The sequence below is a fragment of the Rhea pennata genome, chromosome 14, assembly GCF_028389875.1.
Source record: "Rhea pennata isolate bPtePen1 chromosome 14, bPtePen1.pri, whole genome shotgun sequence".
Classification (NCBI taxonomy): Eukaryota; Metazoa; Chordata; class Aves; order Rheiformes; family Rheidae; genus Rhea; species Rhea pennata.
The window spans coordinates 9,041,161-9,061,896 of NC_084676.1; positions in this window are offsets into that span (position 1 = coordinate 9,041,161).

Consider the following 20,736-nt stretch of genomic DNA (forward strand, 5'->3'; position numbering starts at 1 on the left):
TCTGCGAGCCTGAATGTGTGTTCCCAGCCAAGCGCCTGGTGTTGTCTCTGCTCGTTCCCATTCCCACCATTAATTACCCTGCGGGTCACAGGCAGAAGCTCCACAGAGCGGGGGAGACAAGCAGTGCTAATGGGATCTGCCTGCAGGCTTGTCTGAGTAGGCTAAGCCAGAACAGATCCAAGAAGCCAAACAACGCGGTAAATCAAATCTAAGCCTGGAAAAGAGGCATCAGTTTGAGTGTTAAAGAAAGAAAAGGACTTTAATAACAGTTGGAGTAGGGAAAAAATACATTTTGCAGAGATTCAATAATGGCTCTACCCTGAAACCTCCCTTCTTCCCTCTCGGCCCCTGTGATCCTCGGGCTTAACCTGCTTTACAACCAAGAATCACGGCACGGCTCCGCGGAGGTCTGTGGCACCAGTGAGGCGTGAGCAGCATGGGCGCAGAGGATGATACCTTTGCCACCTGTCTTTTCTACAAGCATATCTCCAGTCTGATGTAGGAGGCAAACAGCTCTTGCGTACTCATTTCCTGGGACGGTGCTGCATTGATCAGTGCAGAGAAAGTCAGCCAGGCTCGGTAGCTCAATGGAAGCGTAAAGATCAAAAGCCAGACAAGCATCAGAGCTTTATTTCTGTTAGATGTTGGTCATTGGTCCTTGTAGATATCTTACCTGTACATCTAAGGGAGGGAGGAGGTGTCTGCTGACGATTTTGGCACCAATCAGCTTCTTTTCTGTACTTTGTTAAAAAAAAATAGGTCCAAACTATGTACTTCTTTCAGTGATGAAAGAAACTGGGAACCTGCACAAAGTTGCCAGCTGAGACACCCAGAAAGTCTGGCCATGAAGCATACGGAGAGATGTTCAACAGATAATGCGGTCAGACTTTCTTCTGCTTCTGGGAGAACTCTGGTTTCTTCAAACTCTGAGGCTGAACGGCCGAAAGCCTGGCTGGGACTGGGATTCAACCTTCCCCAGTCCAGGGTGCACGGGCAGCTCGTGGGTTGTCTCTGGCACCTGCTGGCCCAGGAGGAACAACCGTTTTGGAGAACATCAGGAGACGAGAGGTCTGCAAGATCAAAGCTATAGCTCCACTCTCCTTTTGAAAGAGGCAGCAGATATAATTCTCAATTTCATTCAAAGGAACGTAATCAAGAATACTGGTTATTTTCATTTATGTCTTTTAGTCCAATTTTTCTATCATCATGAGTGGTGAGCAGAGCGAGGACACCCAGTTCAGGAGCAGATATGGGTTGGCATGCTGTGCAGGTGTATATTAACCACTAAATGTCAGACCTGCTCGAGCAGGGTAATTATGTCAGTGTCTAGCTGGGCTCTAGCGCAGGGTAAAAGCATTGTTACTGCCATAGTAGATAAATATGATTTTTTTCCCCTTAGGATCATATGTTTGTGGAGCAAGCCAAGAGGTCTGACAACAATGTGTATACACTAATTAATGCTGTAAAGCTCCCATTGCAGTAAAACAAGAATTTTACTGGGTAATTTTTCTTATACATTGGCTACATGACAAACCTATATTACAACTGACAGTAATTAAAAACTATCTAATTTTGGCATTGCTGCAGTCAATCAGAACATTTCATATTCCTCAGGCTAGGGTGAAATCAAACTAGAGCATAATGATGCTTTCTCTCTCCCCTCTGTCCTCAGCTCCCTCCCAGATACAAGGTATTTTTAATGAGCAAGAATGAGCAACTCACGTTGTCCCAAAGCCACAGAGCAATGCAGACTGCAGTGCACAGAACTGAATGGCAAAGTCTTGCTGCCACAAAACAGAGCATTATAAAAGGTGCCCCCAAAATGACAGTCTCCCCCCCTCCCCCCTCCATAGCTATAGCTGGTCCCCTTGCATGTCAAGCGGGTTTTTTGGGGGTTGTTTTGTTATCTTTCAGTACTCCCTGTAGGTGGAAGCAGCCCGGGACTGAAGCGAGGGCTGCAGAACAAAAAGTATTTTGAGATGGAAAGCGGCGGCGGCCTCCCCTTGGAATTGTCAAGTGCGTAACATGGGATCCAGCAAAAGAAACAGTAAAAAGCGCAGTTCATTTGATTTTTCTGAAAAACTAATTAATCACTGAGGGAATCTAGCTGCATGGCATTTGATCTGGCTTTTAAGAGATTTGAGTTCTGCCTTCCAACCGTAATAGAAACTATCTTTCTCCTTTTTTTTTTAATAAGCTTTCCTCTTCTTACTTCACATCTACTTCACTAACACAATATCAAATACAATTTTCTACTTTTTTTCTAATCATAACATTTTGCACAATCATTGGAGAAAAGCGATTTTGAAACAAAGCTGTAACCCAAATTGGAGTTTGGATTTCTTAATCAGGGTGGAGTTTCTGTGTGGGAAACAAATGGCTTCATTTTTGAGGAAGAGGATTTGATTTGCTTTATAAATACTTAGCAACCTCTAGCTTGATGAGGTGATGACCTTCAGTTTAACATTTTCTCTAGTGGTTGTGTCCTATTGCCAGATATTTGTACTTCATCTTATTTATAGAAGAAAAGTGGCAAGTGTAAAGAGAAAAAATAGCTTTATTTAAATGATTGCCAATAGATAGAAAACAAGTAGGAATACACTGAAATGTATTCAGATGATTGCATAGTAATCTACCTTTCCATGATGTAATGTACTTCACCAAAACACTAGACCTGCAAGGGGAGTGGAGAGATGTTTGGAAGGCAAATCAACACCCAGCATTACTTTGTCTCAAAATGGTGTGTGTGCGGCAGCAACAGCAAAATCAGTTTCCATTATACATGGATTAAAAACTCTTTGTATTAATCCAATCAATGCAAATTATGTAATTTAGATGACTGGCAGCTGTAATGTACAAAGATATTCTGCCAGCTTAAGTAGAGTTGGGAATGCAGTCAGTTCTCAAAGCTGAAGACGTAGCTCCCAGCTAAGGTTAAAAGCACAGAGCAGAGAGACAAATCCCTGCCGGGTGTCTCCAGGCGAACAGGGGTAGCAAGGTTAACAGTTCTTTATCAAAGAAAGAGACCTGCTCTTGATATGTCTCCACTTCTACTTTCCTAATTTCAGGACTGTTGTGTAGGCATCTCATGGCTCAGACAAATCAATTACAGTCCTTGATAAATTTGGCTGCAATGATGGAAAAGGCGGCTTCCTTGAACCTAGCTAAATCCATCCCCCCCAAGATTAAAATATACGTGATTGAAAGATCTTGCCCACAAGGTTTTCCACAGCATGCCTGCCAACACGCTGGTATCACATTTCCATCTGACGTTATTCACACTCGGCTAGAGCTGCTGTCAGGTACCACGTTGGCAGTGGACAGTCAGCAGTTAAACACGCAAAAGAGAAGGAAGTTCCACAACTTCTTCTCAGCTGCCCTTGTTCCTACAGGCTCACCATTTCTGGGCAAAGTCACATATGTTGATTTAAGTCAATGAAGCTGATCGAAGTCATCCTTTGGCTTTGCCCTGCAGAGAGCTGGGTGCTCCTTCAGGCTATTTACAACTCATACAGAGCTACTTTTCTGCTTGGTCTCCGGAGAGTGTGAGTCACGGTCAGAGCGTGTCTGCTCACATACACACCAGTGCCACTGCTGCTGGTGGTTGAGCACCGCTCCAGCCCTCCTATTTTTCTGCCCTGGCTGGCCAGAGTACATGCCTTGGGGCATGGGGTTAAGCTACTTCTGGGAGTGTTGTGCCTCCCAGGAGAATGCCACTACAACCAAGACCTAAAAAATAGGATGGATGAGGAGGCGGAGAACTCTCTGAAGGATTTGCTACAGTGGGAAATAAAGGGAGCGGAGAGGGCTGGAGAGACAGAGTGTAACATGAAAGATGACTAAGGTGGGCTGCAGCATGCCAGTGAGCCTTAGGTGCTTAGTTCTTGCCATAGGACTCCCACGGTGCTCCGCATTAAGTAACTTCTGGGGATGAAAAGCTGAGGGAAAATATCACTTCATGCCAAAAGCAGTATTACTGCTACCCTTGCCATGCCTCGTAAAGTGCAGGCATGATGTCCATCTGCTGCACGCCTGAGGGCCGTGACCCCTGGCATCGGCTTTGGATTCTGCAGACGTCAGTAGGACCTTCCTCTAACACAAGTGTCCCAACAGTGTGTCCAGGCGCAGTTTCAGCTCATATTTAACAGAGGTAGTGTATGGCCAGTGAAGCCATCCATTAATCCACAGCCAAACACAGTTCAGCTGGGGTTCTGGAATGGGATCAGAACAACCCAACATGAGAAATTATACGGAATTACCCTACCAAAATATAGTTTAGTGTTTGAGTGTTGTTCAGTTATTTGGTTACACGCTGGGTCTTTTTGTATATCTGTTTATAATGTTGGGAAAGTACAAAACAGATATTAAATTATGTGACACAGATGTTGTCACTAGTTGTAATTTTTTTAAGTGAAGAGGAAAACAATCTGCCTAGCTTTTAATTAGGTTTATTCCAAGCAGAAACAAAAATAGAAATTTAGTTGTCTTTTAAGTAAATACCATCTGCAAAGTACTTCTACCCTACAACCCAGTGCAAAGCCTGTATCTGCAGCATGCTTTGCTACTATATTATTTTGTTTATGGTGAAAAGCCTATTGTTAAAGTCAGCATAAATCAGCTGTGCTAATACTTACATCACGGCATAACTCTACCGTGTGCCATGCCCTCTGCCTACTTCGTTTGACCTCTGAGACATGTTTCATGCTGTCGGAGCCATTAGCCTGCTGGTAGGGAGTGCACCAGCAAAGATTTGTCTCTATCAATCATCATCTGTGGGTTACCTGGTACTCTGGGATAGGTAGTTGTGTTGACACACAGATGTCCAAACAGGGAACTACATGCTGTCTTGCTGAATCAAATGCACTCAAGCTTTATCATTATTGCAGCAATAAACATTGCAAGAAGCAAGTCAAAAGCACCCACTGCCTCTTAAAGGCTCGTGTCCCTCAATATGCTGCAAAACCAAAGAGGTTCTTCCTTAAAAAAATAAATAAATAAAATAAAAAGTCCCAAGTGGTGGCAAAATCTCTAATACTGGCTTATTTGTTTTCCCATTCCAGGTCTTTCCAAACACAGAAGATACCAATTGAAATGCCTAACACCAGAGGAATCAGGTCACATTTGTCACTGTTTATTGCTGCACAATTTGCATGTGTGAGTGAGTTACTTCCAGCAGCATAGTTACAATGCACGTACAATAAAAGAGGCTTAGTTTCACGCTAGACCATCGCAAGAGTTATTTATGCCCTGGGACCAGCGGCTGGCAGGCAGGCATTAGCATTCAGAGGAGCGGGAGCTGGATCTAAGGCCCTGGATGCATCAGGTCTTCTAATTAACAGTAGCCTCTGAGGTGAGCCTGAGGACGAGGATTGAAAAGCAAAGCACAGGGCTCACGTGGAAGCGGTAATGGGCGCGTCAGGCTAAGAGGGTAGGACCCTGCCCTGGTACCGTGACCATTTAAGCCTCTCAGAAAAATCTAGTCCAGCAGATGTTGTTGCAGTACAACCCACAGCAGCTTTGCAAGCTCGGTTCCTGCGCCAACAAAATTCCCCCTCGCCCACCAGCTAATCAGAAAGATACTGACGTCTTTTACTCTTTGGTTTAATACTCTTTGGTCTGATGTTTGTTATACTCACCAATGCAAATCTGCTGCAAAGAAAGCCTCCTTACAATCTTTTTTTTCCCCTATATGTACATTCCTCCTTTGCAGTGGAACCGGAGCTAAAAAAAAATAATAATAAAATCTCCCACTGCTGTTTCTATGGGAAATTTTGCACGTAAACCTTTGTATCCACTGTTCCTTCCAGGCTGTTGTTAAAAATATATCCAGAGATGAAATGCAAAAGCTGTGCCTGAAGCCTCCTTCCCTTGGTGACAGACCTGTGGTTTCCATGTTCTTGCATGTGAAATCCAGACATCTTGGGGAAAGGCGGTGTGTGGGTGTCGTCAGCTCCTCTCCTTGCAGTTACAGTAGTGGTTCATTTCTAAAACATGCAGAACTGAAATCTAAAGAAAAAAAAAAACGTTTACTCCGTGTTTTGCTTTCTTTGCTTCTTAGTTCTTGCTCTTAGGGAACCAGAGTGGGGAATGGGGAGAAAATTACAAACTGAAGTGCTCATTGCGCTCTCACGCTGATTAAATCATTTTAATCTGTTTTAATCATCAGCCTCAATCTGCCTTTGAAATCTTGGGCATCTATCAAAGTTTATTGCACCTCTTCTACTGTAGGAACAACACATAAACATTACAGCAATGGCACTAAGCCATCACCTCTCCTTCTAGGTACCTGAAATCATGGCCAAAATCATGCTCTGGCAAGAGTTGCTGAGGAGAAAAATTTTTTCTGTTATTATTGGTTTTTTTGGGTCAACTGCCAGCAGCGCTGGGGCCAGGGCCACCCCACCACAACCTCGGGCTCCATCTGGCCACTCCACTCAGCCCCCGGTGCTTCTTCTGGAGCTCAACCCTCATAAATTCCTGGGAAACTAAATAATTAGCTTAAAGACACTTTTTTTTTTTCTTTTCCCTCAAGTAATCCTCTAGCATTCCAGGTAGCCTTGCTTTTCTCCTCTTATTAATTTGGTTCTGGTTAAATGAAAGCTGAGAAAATAATGGAAACTGTTGTAAGACCTGGAGAAGATTGGGTTACGTAACCTCTTTTTTTATTTATTTAGCGTGATATCAAAGTTGTTTCTTATCACTCCTCAGGTACATTGTGTTCAGGAATAAATTAAACTGTCTATTCAACAAGAGGAGCTGCTTTTTCTATTGCTAATTTTCTCTCTTTCTCAATTCTCACTCTATTATTAGGAGAAAAAAAATAACAAGCTTAGCTGAAGCCAGAGGAGCCCTTGCAGCTCTGCATTACCCCGCCATGTGATTAGCTTGCATAATCCAAGTGGTCCATCTATCGGTCCCCGACCGGCACGACAAGCAGCAAAGTCAAAAGTACAATGATGTTTTTCTTTACATAATTACTTGCTGATGTTGACAAATGGAATGACAGCTGTGCCCTTTTCAGGGCAAGATTTGTGCAGAAATCAAAGTCACGTAAATAATTTTGCAGGATTTTTTTTCCCTTCCCCTCTTTCTTTCCGTTCTGCAGCCAGCAGCCCCGACCCTCTTGCTGAGCTGGCAAGCGGGCAGCGCAGCTGCTTCACGGCTGCACAGGACCCTCCTCTTCCCCAAGAGCCAAATCCTGCTCCCCGCAGTTTGCTGCCATGTATCAAGTGGCTTGCACTGCAAAGTGGGTGGGTTTCTTTTCTTTTCTTTTTCGTGTTTTTTTTTTTTTTTTTTTTTTTTTTTTTTGGTAAATTGAGATGGGAGAAGATGTCACAGACCTCCTCCAGAGCTGAGGGGCCATGCCATAACCCCACGGCGTGCCTCCTGCCTATGCCTCTTGCCTCGGCCCAGGGCACTCGGTCCCGATGATAGTGAGTTTCCGATGAGAATGTTTTTGTGCCTGTATCACAAAAGAAAAGCAAAAGCAGGAAGAAAAATAAGGAATGGAGATGGGGTTTCTTTAAACATTCATGAGCTGTGGAGTGGATTTTCCAGAAATCACAGTGGGTGCTGCTGGTTTTGGGGGGATGGCAGTGCAAGGGGAAGGTAACTTACCCAAGCTTCTGGTTACTAGCTGTACTATGAAACTGGTATGAGATCTGCCTCCTCTGTAACCATTTTATTCAGCCATTTTATCCAGAGGGAAGCAAGTTCAGCAGACTTCCAGAATCACCTAGGCAGGCAAGATGCCAGGAAAAACTAAAGGTGCAGTTTTCTGGGTCATCCTGTTTCCTGACCACACAAGGATATGAGACGTGTGATGCAGAAGTGCTAGAATAGGTCCAAATAAATCAGGTCAGAACCCGATCCCACAAATAGATGAACGATTCTGGAAAGACATCAAGGTTCAGCTCTTATGCTAATACTTTAACAGTCTATGTTAATCTCAGCTGGACAGAAAAGTCTGTATTTATTAAAATTGCCAGCTTCCTATTTCATGTGTGTAAGGCCAAGAAACAAGTCCAGCGGGTGCATGGGTAACTGCACTAAGGGAAACTGCAACCTACATAAGGGAAAAAAGCTTTGTTGTCTTTAAAAAAAGGAAAAAAAATGGTGTGACATTAGGACTCTTGACTATGTCAAGAACATCTCCGCCCACCCTGTCCATGATTATGTTACGTGATGCCCTTACAGCTGTAACAGAGAGCAGTGCCACAAAGTCCTCCCTGACCCATCATCTCCCAGGCTTCAGTTCCAGCATTAAAGTGGAGCAGCAATTGCAAAACTTGCCTGGTCTAAAAGTGAAGGCTGGATGGAGCTGGATCACCCACACTCCTCTGCTGAAACAGTGAGGGAAGTGTATGTTTGTATGTATGCAAAATAAGTGTGACAGTATCTCCATACTAATACATTTCTTTTTTTAGGACAGTGCAGTTTCTTTCATTAGTTCACAACATTTTATTTTATTGCATGATTTTGTGGGGATTATTTGATAAACAGCCTGCAGACAAGCCCCTGGAAGGCTTTGCTGTCAGAGGGTTTTCTTTGTTTTTTTTTACTTTCCTTTTCCGCTGCATGCCCTGTCCTGCAGCTCCCTCTCTCAGGCATGCACCCCCCCAAGCTGGTACTTTGGCTCCTCCAGGTGTGCAGTCTACCAGCCTTTCCTCTTCTGGCCTTTCGAATAGCAGATAAATTCTGATACTTTTCACATGGATCTTTTTGCTAAGCATATTGCTGTATTTTACAAGGTAGACATATTATTCCCATGTCATAGGGGAAAAAAAAGGAAAATAGCACCAGGTGAGCAGAGGCAGCGGTACCGGACTCGGTGCGGCCCAGCGTGTGGCTTTCCCCAGGCTCCCAAGTGGCTTTCCAGCCTGGTGAGAAGTAGCCACACGAGGGCTGCTGCTTGCCCAAAGCATTTCTCAGCCTCTCACGGGGGCTCCTCAGTCACTCCTCACACTAATTTTGACTTCTGGTTTGTTTGGTTTTTGTTTCTTCATGGACCAGCATCCCCTTGAGACTAGTGTAGAAGGGAGTTGGTGTCTAACGGTGAGATCCTGTTTAAGAAGAGGGTATTTCAGGATAGATGGGGCCTGAGGCACAAGGCAAGTAGCAATGTGAAAGGCAGCCAGGCTCTAGAAAATAAAAGCAAATTACTGGGGAACAAGAGGGGAAACAGGATGAGCTAGTCATTTCTCAGCCCAAGATAACTGCTATCTGAAAATTTTACCCAGTGTCTAGCAATGAAATGTTAGGACAGATATAGATAGATACATTTTCTGAATGCATCTGTGGGTGTAAACACGTGCTTCAGTACATAAATGTAGCTAGAAATGGCACTAACAGATAGTGATTTTTTTTCATATTATTTTCAGTGTGAATTGCTTGTCCTGCTTCTTTGCTTCACACCTGCTGCCCTGAAAACAGCAGTTCTCAGGAAGATTTCAACAGCAGGTTTGTTAGTTATCACATTCATGTTTATATAAAAGCTATAAAGAACTGTTCAGTTCTTCTATTTAAATCAAAAATAAAATCAATCCCCCTTTTTTTTCAAATGACAACAAAACTGTGAACACAGGTAGGAGAATAATTGATGCATCCTAAGGAGCTGTCAGGTGTGAAAAATGCTGAAGGCTCAACAACCCTATTAGTGCTATGAGATGGTGCTAGACAAGAGATTTATGTAGGAGAAACAGCACAGCATAAGATGCATATGACAAAAATTAAGACAACAGAATCCTAGGCGAGTAGGTTTTTTAGTTCCTGAAGTCGTACTGCAGATCGTGATATAAAACCCAGCAGTTTTATATCCGGGACAGATTCATACGGAAGGAGATCCCCATCAACAACCAAGAACTCCTTGGGCATTCCCACAGGGCTTTCCAGTGAGTAATCGCAGGTGGCAATGAAAGGGAAGAGAGGACTTTACTCTGAACCTTTATGGTTCCTCGGCAAGCTCGGCAAGTTTAAGTTATTTCCCTACTTGAGCATCAGCTCTCCTGCCTACGACCGCATTTAAGTGCCCGCACCAAAATACAGATTTCTCAGAGGGCAGAAGGAAAACAGCAGAGGGGCTGGGAACATCCCTCGCCCCTCCTAGCAGTGGGAATGCTGCTCTGTGGCTGCCCAGGTCCATGTCCTGCTTCTTCACATCATCCCAAAGCCGGCTGGATCCCCAAAGCTGTGCTCCTTTGTGAATCTGAACACAAATAGTCTAAAAAAACGGGTCCTGTTCGCTTTCACGCACTTTTCACAGAATATAGGTGTTGACTCTGGCGCCCCAGGAGGACCTGGTTTCTGTGACTACCTCTTTCCCTCTCTACACCCCTCCGCACCGTCCCGTATCTTAAACTGCATCACATCCTGGACTGCTCAAGTTCAGGAAAAAGACACCCTTGTTTTCCATACAGTTGTGGATAAATCCACTGAAGTAACTGTCATGTTTGTCTGATAGATAAAGCATCGTGACAGAAAAATAGACTTATCTAAAACAGACTGGACTTTTTTTTTTCTTTTAACCAAAACTAAAAGCAACCCCCTGAAATGTATTAATTTCCCATCAGAACTGGGAATTTTCCAACATCCTACCATAATGCCTTTGCATTTTGCTGGCTTTTTTTTTTTTTTTTTTTTGGATGCTTAAAATGAAGAATTAGCTTTCAAAAAGTAGAATCTTCTTGATTAGAAAAACTTGCTGCAGCTGTAATGGAAAGATCAGAACAACTTCATTAGTCTTCATTAAATAAAATAAATGTTATTTCTATTCCCTTCACATGCAATCATATATTACAACTATTAATATTGCAGAGATGGTTCTTTTGTCCCAGAATTTAATGTATAAAGCTGCAAACCTCACTGCATGAAAAACAACTTACAATCACTAGAATGACGTGCAGTTCATCTTTTTAATGTTCATTAATTTTCTGTAAATAGAACACAGTCGCTTTGCATTGTTTGCACTAATGGAGAGCTCAGAGCAGTTTACCCTGTTACTATTTACCATTTATTTGGGTGATAATTTTAAAAAGCTTTTAAATTAAGATGATAAAGATGGTTAGGGAGAAAGATACAGGCTTTCAGAATTTTTCAAGTGTGATAGATGATCCCAGCGAAAAGATGGTTCTCAGTTAAGAGATGTGCCAGGGCTGGCTGCACATCTCAAGCAATTTTTCCAGCTGCTACCTAGTGCTAGGCATCTTGCCTACATCCACCCTGGAGGCTAATCTCACAAGTTTCTTCCTCTTTACTCATACTGGGGGCTTAGCCTATGCCTACCACTATCATTTGGCATGTCCACATGGGTGCCTCACACCATGCCCACACATGGAGGTAGCTGTGCCCCAATATGTGGGCTGCAAGGGCTGAACCACCACATTTCCCCTCTGCAGCTTGTGTTATCAGACAGTAACCTCCAGCATGGGGCGAAACCTTTCAACATCCTCAGCAAACTGGCTTAGCTGGCAGCCTGTCCCTTGTCTTCCTCCTTCAACAGCCCTGGGTCTTCACCAGACTGGTGCCATCACAAGCATGATGATAGTTTTGGAGAAAGTGAAGAAGATTGTAGCAGCATCAAGTAAGCAGATAGTTGAGGGCAATCTGAAAGCACTGACACAACAGGTCCAGGTTGTGCAAGAAGCTTCAATTCTGATATATCATAACTTCTGAGCATTTTGCAAGTGATGTTTAATGGTCCTTCTAATATATTTTCTGCCTCCAAGGTGGGATTTTTCTAGATTTAAAGATTACGAGATGATGAATACTTTTCAAGTGTGCTTTAGGCACATTTCCATTGCTCCTTGGAGTGGTTCCCGCTGCCACACAAGCCTTCACCCCTTGAACCAGCAGAAGACTGCGACCCCACGTCACTCGCAGGAGCAGGAGGCGGGATGCTCTGCCGGTGGATTTCCTTCATACCTGCTGAGGCCGGGGGCGGGGTGTCGGGGCATGGGGTGCTCAGAAATCTTGGGTTTTGTTCCAAGCTGTTAAAAAATGAGACAAATAGGTTAATTGTGAGCAGCACTCTTGAGCAAAGGCAGCCTGGAAAACATAAAGATTGCCTCTAGTAGTGATAGTCTATTATAAAGCTGGAGATGTGGTCAGCCATTCTGTCCCATTAGCAGTAATTTCAGCAGTTTTGCTTGCTGACCTGCTGCTAAAATCTTCTAGCCGAAGTCACCTACTATAGCCCCAAAATGCATTCATTACCACTATCAGCCTTTCAAACTTTGCTTACCAAGTTCTCCCGAGTAGGGGCACTGTTTGCATCCTGTGGCAGCCTGGGGGAACTTTTTGTCTGCAAAAAATTGTCAGCATAAGAACAACTGTGGCACAGGCCTCCTGGCCGTGTGAATGCTACTCCACGAATTACTCCTTACCTGAAGGTTTATATAAATTAAAAAAAAAAAAAAAATCAAGACTTCTATATTTTGGCATTTATGGGTAGATGTCCCAGTCATATCAACTCCGCTGTCTTCTAGACTTTCTTTGAAGAGAGAAGTTTGCTTTAAAAAGCAAAAGTAGAGAAGTCTCAGGTCTCCTCAGTTCACAGCAAGGAAAGTGAATGTTTTACCACAGACACAAGCAAACCCATATGAGTTAGATAACTTAGATCAGAAGTAGTCTCTGGGTTTTTCTTGTTTGGAGCTATGTATGACAGAAGATATGGGTCTGATGGAGAATGTATTAACTCTAGCTCACATCTAGTATTAGTAGAAGGGCTACTGTTGCTTGTCAGGGAGACTTACTTAGGGGTGGGTAGAAAAACCTGATCTGTTCTGGGAAGAAATTCAATTTCCTGCTACTAATCTATTTAGGGGCTCTGAGACAGGAGAGACTAGAATAGCATTTTTCATAAGCTATAAAGTGTAGAACCAAGTAAACACTTGTTAACTGTGAGAATTTTTCACTGTACTAATGTTAGACATCTAAATTTGTTTGCCCATGCCCCTAGTGTCCATAGGCTCCCTATCTCATGAATGGTTAAAGAGAAGTTCCTCCACAGCTTGATTCACAACAGAAGCTAGCTTGGATCCTCTGAATTACACAAAGCAGCAGCTTATCTGTATCTACTGACTATGGAGGGAACCTGAAAGCCTGGTCATCTAACTTAAACACAGGATTTGTAGGCCTGAAAAAAATGTGGCTGACATTGATAGCACCATTCTTCCCATAGACTAGGTCCTCCAAGGCAATTACAAGTCCACCACATTCACCAGAAAACAAGCAGCATATATTAGCGTGTCTTTGCTTCTAAATGATTCAGTTGCCTCCAATCAAGACACAGAACTGAGCAGCTTAACCTTGCTATTCATCTTCAAAATTACAACCTTCTCGCGCCCTGAGCGTGAGGGCACCAGCACTGCTTGGTGTTGATAGACACCATGCAGAAGAAAGTAGATTTAAGAAATTATTGTCCTCACCTTCTATTTCACATACGAATTTTTCCAAGCATTTCTTAAACTGTACTTGGAGTACATACTGCACAATTAACTAGGACACCTTATTCTTACAGGCCAGCCAAATCACTCATTTAAATTTACGTCAGTTATCCATCAGCACTCATCATCTTATTAGCATACTTATATTATTATTACAGCTTAGCCTTGCCTTAGCCTAGTTATTAACCAAAAAAAAAAAAAAAAAAAAATCCAGCAGACAACCTCAACAAGTTTCCTTTAACAAAATATCTTTTGTTTTCCTTTTTTCCAACTAACATATGCAAGACCAGTATAATTTTCTCTGGATAACAGGCCTATGCTTCCCTGCTTGTGTTTTTCAAAATTTAATAACAAATATTTTTAAAAAAATCCTAATCCAGTCAGCAGTGTGTTTTCTTGTCATTACCAAATGTTGTGAGTAGAGGCAAGCTTTTGCTAATCTGAAACAACTAACACCAAATGCCATGTTTTCAGCTGAGGAAAATGCTTTACACTTATGTTTAGCTTGCAGAAGGAAGGGCCGGTCTTTACACATATCTGAACAACATCTAGATGCCAAGACTCCTTCAAGGCATTAAATAACCACCGAGGCACTGCTATAAACCAACTGTAAATTTAATACACAGTAATTTTACAGACCAGCCTTAGACTGAGCTCAGAGTAAGTGCTGGTCAGAACTCAGTATCCAGACCTATAGCACGTGTTTCTAAATTCAGTTCCGTTCCGCATTTCAGCAGATTTAATAATGCATTTCTATCGGTAGAAAAAATGTAGAAGTTACTTCTCAACAGTAAGAAAGAATTGAGTATTATTTGGTACCAGTTGTAACCCGAGTGAGTGCATCATAAGCCACTTTTAGGCATGGGTTTTACTTACAATATTAGATTTGGGGAATGGCTTATGGCATATCTAGTGATTAAGGCTTTAAACTGTATGTTCAAGGGCTGTTCATAATGAAGTTCTTGAGAATTTTGCAATTAATAGAAGAACCGGGCCTTTCCTAATCTGTTTAAGTAGAAGATATTACGCACCATGACAAGCTCCACAGTGAAGCAGATATATCCCCTTGGAGCTCCGAACCAGCAAGGAGCAGCAGGACCCCGTCCTTGCCCGGGCTCCTTCACGGGTGCTGCGCAGGCTCCGGCGGACGCAGCGGATGAGAGCGGGTGAGCGAACATCTCTGCACAGATGGACAACTACTCTAATTTAAGTGTGATTTTTTTTACTTCAGCTGCCCACATTCTGCAGTCAGACAGTCCCCCAGAAGAATTATTTGCTTTATACAAAGAGCATTTGTCACTCCTTTGTGTCCCTCTAGAGCACCGATCTTGCACAGTCATGTCCTGCTCTCATTCTTTTCACGGACAACTTATAAATTCCTGAAAAATAAGGAATTTTAATGGGAGTGCTGATTCAGCCTAAACTTTGCTGTACCAGCATGGAGTGCATTGAAAGGATAAAATAAAAGAACTTTTTAAAAACTCCAGCTCTGTGTGTCTGATGATTTTCCCTAGGGAACAACCTGGCAAGTTATCTGACAATACCCATCCAGAGAAGCTTTCGGTTTGCTTGTGTGCTGTGCATGCCAATGAATTCAGCAATAAACAATCCACGCAGCAGAGCGGTGTATTATTTATGCATCGTCACAACCAGCTATATAGAAAATTGGCCCTAAATTAAAAAAACAGGTATCAATATTGTCTACTTGCTGGCTCCTGGGGAGAAGCCTGAGGAAAAAAGTCAAACTTTCAGTAGTAAGGGCTCTTTTCCTCCTATCGATATAAACAAACAGTCTGCTCCACTGGAGCAATGTTTATGTTAGCAAATACCCTGAGGTGTTTCACAGAAATCAATCTATGGAGAAAAAATGCGTAAGGTAATAAAAATTTGGCAACTCCCAAATTCAAGCCCAGTTCTTACGGCATGTTTGTGTTTGGGTGAGGAGAGAAATGAGGAGGCCAAATCTTTAATTTTTCAGAGTGAGTGTCTCATAAAAAGGTATCTTCTGAGCCCTGAATACCATGCCGCTTACTTACGATTCGGTTCAATCAAATTCAAGGACAGGAGAAACTGCAGAAGGCAAAGCAAGTAGAACTGGCTACAAGCTGCAGGAATACGTGTTCAGGGAAAACTTCTGCAGTTCTGCGGGAACTGGGAGAGGATCACTAGCACAAAACTCAGGTGCTTTGGCAGGTAGTTTTCCACCCTCCTTCTGTGGCTGCCTGCCCGAGTTGAAGTGCAGCTAGACCAGTGCACCTGAGCCTGAAAGCAAATGTATCCCTGGCTTTGCAACCTGGAAGAGCTTTGTGCCTTGCAGTGCCTGTGATATAACATATTAAATTACAATTTCACTATAAAACCAGGCAGAGGGAAAAAAGAGGTACTGAATAGAGCAAGGTATTGTCTCTGACCATGATCATTTGAATGGCTATTCTGCACATCTATGCCTCTGCTAGTGGTTTTATTAAAACCAAGTAAAGGAGTCACCTAGCCTTTACATGCAGGAAAAATCAGAGCTCTTGGTTCTCACCTTCTGAGCGTGTTCTCACCACATCCCTGCTCTAATTTTCACCTAAACCTCTCAGCATTCCCATGTTCTCCTTATTCATGATTGCTCCTTCTTTGTTGTCTCCCTTTCTTAGCATGCATTCATTACAGGAGACATTTTCTTCTTTGAGACAGAGTTTGATTCAGATCACTCTGTAGCTAGCTAAGGCAAATGTAAATCTTTGCACTTTTCTTTCCCTGCTCTTTAACTTTCGTCCCCTCCTCAAAAATTGTAACAAGAGCAAATCTCCACTTTACAGAAAGGTTGGGAAATTCCTTAATACTTGCAAGTAACCCTGCAATCACTCTCATCTGAAGACTGTAGAGTGCTCATGCCTCTCACAGTGTCAGGAATGGCCATGAAAATCCTATGCCTCAGTCCCTGAAGGTCAAATATCTCTGAAATTCAGAACCTTTAAACATTGATCTTCTCACTAGTGATGTCCGTGAAACTTTCTGAGCTGTTAGTTTCTATACTGTATAAAGCTTAGGCTAAGTAGTCCCTGGGGTCTGACGTGACTGGGCTTTGTGGCATGCTACGCAACTGGAGAAAAATCAGAAACGAGCAGAGTAATACGAAACAGAGCGCTAAAGAGACTAAGTCTGATCTGGTCCAGGTGTGACGATGCCACTGACGAGCTAGTTCAGATGAACAGTCAAGTTTTGCTTGATCATTCAATTCTTCTGACTCGGTAACTGTTGAGGGGCTTTCTGATCACACATGTCCTCAGGCGGTTTTTGGTTATGACACAAGGCAAGTACACTGCTGCTGCCAGATCTATCAGAAAAAAACAAACAAACAAAAACAAAAGAGGTAAGGAGAAATGAATAGAACTATCTTTTCAAACCTCAAACTTATTTTTTGTGCCAGTTATGAATGATGATTGAAATTGGCTTTTGTTCTATTGATTAGAAAAAAGAATGATGAGTGAAACTCATAGTGGAAAGGACGTGAGATTTTTGCAGAGGGGCTCAGTGATGCTTGATTCATATCACTGAGATTTAGAAGGCTACGCAAAGGATAGGGAGGGCTGTCTAGATCTCAGAGACAGACCATCAAAGCCATAAATGCACTACTGCTTTTTGAAAGTGAAAAAAAAAACAGGAATTTTGTAAAGATCCTCTTGGACTCCAGCTTTTTTGGCTAAAATACTGGTACTGTAAGTTTTAGTTTTCCCCTCCTAGCATCTGCCCCTCATTTGGTCATTGTTTTCATTGCAGCTTACGAAAAGCAAGAAGCTGGAAACTCACAGGTTGCAGTCCTGCCATTCATTGCTCTTTGAAACAACTACTCAGTAAAAAAGAGATTTTTGCTAGTCAGTATGATCTAGAACACACAGTCTCTACGGTTATACAGCCCCATTACCTAGCCAGATTTATCCCAAGGACTGACCTATTCCTGGCAGCCTATCATCAGTCAAGAGGTATCCAGTCTCCTGCCAGCTGCAGTTTTGAATTCAAATGTCCCACAGGCTGATATCTTTACTCTCCATTGGGCTAGTGCCTCTCATTTTTTGCATAGCTTATGTAGCAAGAAATCAAGTTTCCTTTGGCTAGTCATCTCCTCAACACCCTGTTAGACTCTCATAACCACAAATACAAGGACTTTGTCCAGCAAAACCCATGCTATAGTGCTGCAAATGAGTGCAAGCAATAGGAGACTTTTGCTTTTGCTGTTTGTGGATGGGCTGCAGCAGAACTGTGCCACAACTGCCTTTTCTTTTGATAAGTTTTGCAGCCAGCCAAGTTGTAGGAGGAATTTAATTTTCTGCAAGTGCATTATTTAGCCAGTCTTCTTACCCTTCCCTCTGCCCTCCGTTAAGTATGTGCTAAAGCCATTAGCACAGGGGTACAAAGAAGCAAAAGTGTTTCATAACAGGTTTCTCCAGCACTGGCTTCACAATCTGGCTACACAGTCCATTAGCTGTTCAAATCCTACTTTTCACTAAAATATAATAATAAAACCCACTTTACAGCATGGAGCACTTCTTGGAAGGAGAAAGACTAGCTAAATGGCTCTTGGCCCAGCTATTAGGCTGAAACCTATGATGTCCTGTGTGAGTTGAGAGAAGGCATTTGTGCGTGCAGGAGTCAGTTCTAGTGGTGACTCTTGAGTTCACCCTGGATAAGGAGGTTAGTATGTAGGTTTGCCACATGCAACTGCTTGTCAAGCTTTTAATACATTTTTCAAATGGCTACAGTGCCTCCACCACTGAAGAGCCCAAAGCAGTTCCCCATTTTTTTCTAAGGGTACAATGGTGATTATCATTTGTGAAGAGGCAATACCTCAGGCACTTCTGATCTCCACACCAAACCAGCTCCCTTCTAATGATTTCTAACTTTCCAGATGCTCAGGTTTTTTTTAAATTTCGTTGCTCAACATCAACAAAAGTATGTTGGCAAATGAATATCATAACTAGTCCAAATAATGCCTGAGAGTATGTTGATTTCTCATTCTCATGCATGTTAATAATAAAATAAAACCTAGGATGGCTTCTTCCTTCCTTTCCAGCATATTTAGAAAGTATTTCTCTTCCCATCACCTTGGCTGAGACGCAAAGTGGATGATATTCAATCAAGGCAATGAGAAACCAAAAGGAGGCTGTTTTTCCACTGTTGGCAGTCTGGCAATCACTGCAGCCCAGTGGTGCGAGCTTTCTTGTTCCTACATCTCTGGAGAAGTGACCAAGCCTTGGTGTCTCTGAGGAACTCTGCGGGCCTTTTCCCAACCCCACAGTGCTACACACACCCTTGATGAGCATGACCATTTAGCAGGTAGGCAGCACACAGCCGAAAATGAATCCCGGCAATCCCTAAAATCTTCAGGAGGCGCTGGGCAGGGGAGGCATCCCCGCAGGTCAGCCCACCGCTCCCTTCCCTTCCACCTTGGCTCACCTTCGTCCTTGCAGCCACTGTCAGTCTCCCTCAGCAGCCTGCTCTCTCTCACTCTAATACTTATTTGCAATATCTACCAGCTCCGGCTATTTAAGGCAATCAGAGATTTACATCAGGAGACTTTAAATATAGAAGTAATTTTGTGTAAACTCTTTTGCCTTTATCTCAGCTCCAAAAGGAGAAGGGAGGGGAAAGCCTTTCTTTTTTTAGACTTGGCAGGAAACAAGCAGTTAAGTAAGTGAATACTATGAAATGAAAATCTTAAAGTGATTACAAATATGAAAGGAGTGAATACCAAATTGAAACAGCCGTTTAATCAAGATAAAGCTTAGAAATGCAGCAATTGGCCTCCTTCCATGATCCTGTAGAGCTGTGCAAAGGAGGGAGCTTACTGTAGCGTTAACAGTCTCAGTTGCACTCCGCTCACTGCTGATACTCTGGTGTCTTCCACCCTTTGCAGCTTTTCACATGCAGAATGCCTTCATTTATGGGTCACCCTTGATGTAAAGTGCCTTTAATTATTCAAGAACTGAAATAAAGATGAAAAAGTAACTGCATTTTAATCGCTCTAATAATAGCAGGAAGCTGCACTCTGACTTAAGTACTGAAACGTGAAGAGTAAGACTGTTTGTTAAGATGCCTTTCTTTTAAACACAGCTTCTTATTTTGTCCTAGGCTTCCCCTTCCCTCTTGCAGCCAGAGGTTAATACATCAGGTTTATTAAACTCATGAAATGGCCTGGTCTTTTAGATAGTGAGAGCTACTAACTGGGGTGTTTTATCATAAGCAGTTTTAAGGTTGAGGATAATTTACCATTACCAGACTCCAGTTTGGTTCATGAACTCGGGATGTTTGCCTGCCCTAAAAATCTGCAGACTGGGCAGTCACAGCTCTCCCAGGACAGGCTGTGAGGGTTTCCCACGACCCTGCGGGACGGGGTAGTGATGACTTGCTATGGCAGGGGACATAACACTGTTTAGCACGCGTCTCCGGCTGCCTGACGTACTGCAAAGCACACGTGGCCTCTGCAAGCAGGAAACTTGCCTTGGCTTCCCTGTTAAGTGCAATCAACAATATTTTCACCCTTTCTGTATGATTAAAAAAAAAAAAGAGAGAGAGAGAGAATTTGGAAATGGGAGTGGAGAGCATTAAAAAAGATTTATTTTCTCCAAGCTGTACTTTATGCGTCCACGGCACTGAGGTGTAGGTGGGAACAAATCACCTCTGACAGCAGCAGCAGTGGGAAGTAACAAAATCGCGCTGTCTTTGTCAGAGGAGTTTCAAGACCTGAAGCAGGCTGACAGCACTTTGGAAATTGGTGCGATGCTCATTGCTCGATAGCCAGGTATCACGTCTGAGCGCCTGCTGTCACAGGGACGGCTGCCCCCTCCGCACCAGGAAAGTTTCTGCTTTTGTTGCCACCTCCCTCATCACAACAGGAGCTTTAAGATGTTTTTTCCTCACTCCAGCTATCTGCCACAAAACGGCGTGCTTCACCTCTTGCACACAATTCCCCCTGTTGCAAAACCACCCAGCGACGTCGGGTCAGAAAGCACGAGCCAGGGAAAGCAAAAGATGTCAGTGGAATATAGAGCGAGGTTATCGACTCGCCGCGCCAGGCACGGGGCTGGGGTCGATTCCAGATGTGAGCTGAACAATAACTAAAACCTAAATCACTAAAAACTAAATCACCCTTTAAAGTATTCGGAGGGATGTCCAAACGATTGCTTTCAGCAAATGATTTCAGGCAGTCATTAGAATCTTTTACAGAGAGAACAACACATAAATACCCAGGCAACGCTATTGTGAGCAGACAAAAGTTATCAAAAACATTTTTGGAAATCAATTTAAT